This window comes from Megascapheus bottae, unplaced genomic scaffold (assembly GCF_031878675.1).
Source record: "Megascapheus bottae isolate mThoBot1 unplaced genomic scaffold, mThoBot2.hap1 HAP1_SCAFFOLD_40, whole genome shotgun sequence".
Classification (NCBI taxonomy): Eukaryota; Metazoa; Chordata; class Mammalia; order Rodentia; family Geomyidae; genus Megascapheus; species Megascapheus bottae.
This window is the reverse complement of record NW_028327715.1, coordinates 1,691,800-1,695,824: the sequence shown is the minus strand read 5'-3', so window position 1 is coordinate 1,695,824 and position 4,025 is coordinate 1,691,800.

Genomic DNA, 4,025 nt, shown 5'->3' with positions numbered 1-4,025 from the left:
GTGGTAGAGCTCCAGCCTTGAGAAAGTCCAAGGTCAGACATCAGGCCCTGAGTTCAAATCCAGGACTGGCAAAAAAAAATTGAAAAAGAAACTGCACCTGTCCAACTATAGCAAGTCCCACACTCTCCCCAAACTAGACCAGAGTTGGATGGGGCTGGGACTGCAGGAGCAGACTCCACCCATTCTGCCTGGATCTCCCGAAGTCAGCTGGAGCATGAAGATCTGACCAGCCGCCTGCAGGCTTCTCAGCAACGCAGCTTAGACCTAGAGATGGCCTTGTCTGCCCTCACCACCACGCAGAAGGACATTGAGCAGAAGAACAGACAGCTCATCCAAGACCTGGGTGATGTGAAGCTGCAGCTCGAGGAAAAGAGCAGAAGCTGTGACAACCTGCAGGAGCTGAATGCAGACTTACAGGGGAAGCTGGTCGTGCTCCAGACCCAGAAGTCCAACATGAAATTGAAAATAGAAAAATTCCAACGAGTGCTAGAGGAGCGGGCAGTGCTGAAAAGAAGAATAGAAAATGTGCAAAGTGTGGTGAGTGCATTGAGGTTGGAGAAGGACAAGATTGCGGAGGACCTGAGGGTGGAGAGGTCCACGTGGACGGATAAGGTGCGGCGGCTCTCACAGGAGATGAACCAACTCACAGACGAGCACGAGGAAGACCTGTGGCAGATGGTGGATCTAGAGAACAAGCTGGCAGAAATGGAGAACAAGCTGGCAGAGGCACAGCCCCTTGCAGGACCATCTCAGGCTGACTTAAAGAACCTGGAGCAACAACTTCAATTCCAGGTTCAGGAAAACCAAAGCCTCAGTCTCCAGAACCTGGAGCAACAGGAACGGCTGCTGATACTGCAGTGGGCGACAAGGCTCAGTCCAACATCTTTGAGACCCAGAAATGCACAGACCTGCAAACGAGAGAGCTGAAAGAGCAGCTGGAGCAGCTGCAGGAAGCTTTCCATAGGCTGCGCACTGAGAAGGACCAGCTCACCAGCCTCCTGACCTCAGAGCAAAAGGAGAATGAACACCTTCTGGAGAAGCTGGAGCAGCGAGAGATGGAATTAGGAGAATGGAAAGAGGTGGCTGAAGGAAGTTTTCAAACAGCCCAGAGTCTTCAGGAGCTCAATGCTCAGTACCTGGCCCAGCTGCAGGAACTCAAAACCACCTGTGAAGAGAACATGGCCTCCATTCAGCAGCTGAGTGCAGAGAAGGAGGAGCTGCAACAGCACCTGCTGAGGCACGCCCAGCTGCTGGAGCAGCAGCAGCAGCAGGACCTGACCCTGACCCAAGAGTTGCAGGACACTCTCCAATGTCTGGAAGCCACTACACAAGAGAAGGAGCAACTCCAGGCCCAGCTGAGCTTCCTGGCTTTCCAGGAAGGTAAAGAAGGGGACAAGGAAGAAGCAAGGGCTGAGGAGGCAACTCCAGCCGCCGTGACCATCCCAGAGGCTGTGGACATCACACTAGTCATGAAGGCCTTTTACCCGAAAGCAAAATCAGTTGCTGAGGTGACAAAAGTGAAACTCAGCCAACAGCTGCAGGAGCAGCAGGCCACTGCCAGTGCCTGGCCAACTTGGCAGCCCAGTGCCAGACCAAGCTGGAGCAGCAGGCCCTGTTTCCCAAGAGCAGGAACCATGGTCCCTCAGGGGACAGGAAGCAGGACACGCGGGTGTCTAAGAAGATGAGAATGTGCTCCCTCCAGGCCCTGCCTGACAAAGTGGAGCACCAGAGTCCAGCAGGGGACCTCCAGCACTGGTGTGCCCAGCTGTCCAAAACATCAGCACCCTCGACGACTCCATAATGCTGTACAAAGAACAGATGGAAGTCCTGGACCAACTCTATAAGGAGAAAGATGAGTGTGTCATGGAACTCTCCCAGGAGAAGATGCAGAAGAAGGAGGAGCTGCAGGAACTTCTGGTGCTCCTTGTGGTTGAAGGCACACAGTGCCAGGACCAGACGCCTGCAGACCCTGAGACCCCTGCTGCTGAGGTCACTTCACACCTGCCAAGCCCCTCAAACATTGAAGACAGCAAGGAGCAGAAAATCTTTGCAGATGCCCAACTCAAAGACAGTGTGCAGCCTGCCCAGGTAGAGGCAGGGGGGCCTTGTCCCCGAAAGGCCTCCACCCCAGAGCCCACTGTGATGCTGATGCCTGATACCCAACCCCCTGAAGAGCTTTCTGGCCAGGGCAATGAGCAATCCCGACCCTCTCCTTTCTTCTCCAGGCTGAGGAAAATGATGTGCTGGCGATAGTGTTTCTTTAAAGACTTGTTAGCCACCATGGCAATCTTTTAGGCCTGCACCTAACGGGTGATGACTGGACTTCAACCTCAGGCCAGATAGGACAGAGACTGTGGGAGGTGGCCCTAACTCTAAGTCATCTAAACAGCCACTGGTTGCCGGGGAAGGAGGGCCCATGATATAGTTTTCACAAATAATCAATTTTTACAAAGAAAAATAAAATGTTATATTTACTGAATCCATCATGTTCCTTTTTTATATAAATGACTAAACACAATGTATTCTGTGAACATTTGGGGAGTAATATTTTCAACATGTATACAAATAAAACTTTAGTTTACAAGTAAAAAAAAATCAATCTTTAGTTCCCAGGATGGCTTTGAACTGCAATCCTCAGTTCTCAGCCTCCTGAGTAGCTAGACTCCATGCCCTGCTCAACAATTAAAATTTCAAAAACAAGAAAAATAACTCTTTGGCTTCAGAATAGACTGTTGAGGTTCAGGGTACAGTTGGAAGGTTACAAATAGCACCTGCTGGGTGCCACAGGCTCACACCTGCAATCCTAGCTACAGGAGGCTAAGATATGAGGATCACAATTTGAAGCCAGCCCAGGTAGCAAAGTTAATTGGAAACTCATTTCCAACCAACTACCAATAAAGCTGTAAGTGGAACCATGGCTCAAGTGGTAGAGTGCTAGCCTTAAGCAAAAAAAGGTCAGAGACAGAGCCTAAGTCCTGAGTTAAAGCCTTAGTAACAATTCAAGAGAAAGGAAGCATGGAAGCAAGGAAGTGAGAGAGAGAGAGGGAAAGAAAGAAAAGGAAGAAAAAGAAAAAGTGAGGAAAAGCACATACTGTGCACAAGAGACACAGAGAGAGGGTGGGAGTGAGAAATAGAGGGAAAGAGAAAGAGAGGGAGAGAAAGGGAGAGAACATTACCAGTACAGGTAACCAATATTGCAAACGAGAAAACAAAACAAAACAACAACAACAACAAATCAATGCCATGGTAATGAAGAAGCACTGCTTTCAACACACACACACACACACACACACACAAATAAAGATGGAGGAGGAAGCAGACAGCTTATCTAAACCAAGAGGACACCAGGAGAAACCCCAGTCACATCTGGAAAAACAAGAAAAGCTCTTTGATTCAGACAAATCAAAGATTCAAAGAAACTTCTTGTATGCTGGGATGAGTAGAATGCAGAGCATTAGAGTTTCTTTGAAGGTTTCCAGACAGCTTGGATCATAGATCATGGTGGAGTTCAGGAAAGGTGAGGTTCACCAAGTAGTTGATAAGTAAATAAATAAGACCGCATGAAGCAGCCAGCTGCTGGCAGCTCAATCCTGCAATCTTAGTATTCAGGAGGTTGAGATCTGAGAATCCAGATTCAAAGTCAGCCCTGACAGAAAGGTTTATGGAACTCTTATCTCCAAATAACTACCAAAAAGGCAGAAGTAGAGCCATGGCACAAGCAGAGGGCTAGCCTTAAGCAGTGCCCAGCCCTGAGTTCAAACCCCAGCATAAGGAAAACAAACAAACAGATATGGAACATTGTTACATGGGGAGCAGTGAGTGGCTCCTGATGTAGGGTACATCACAGCAAGCCAGGGAGAAGGAAAAATGTCAAAGGCCAAGCACATTAATACAAGGCAGACATTGTGGCTCACTGAGTTTTCCAGGGGAGACTCTCACCCCTTCGAGAAAGAGATCTATGAATTTTGAAGAGGATTTCATAGACCAGCACCACTCACATATAAGGCATTCCTCTATGAGAGGGG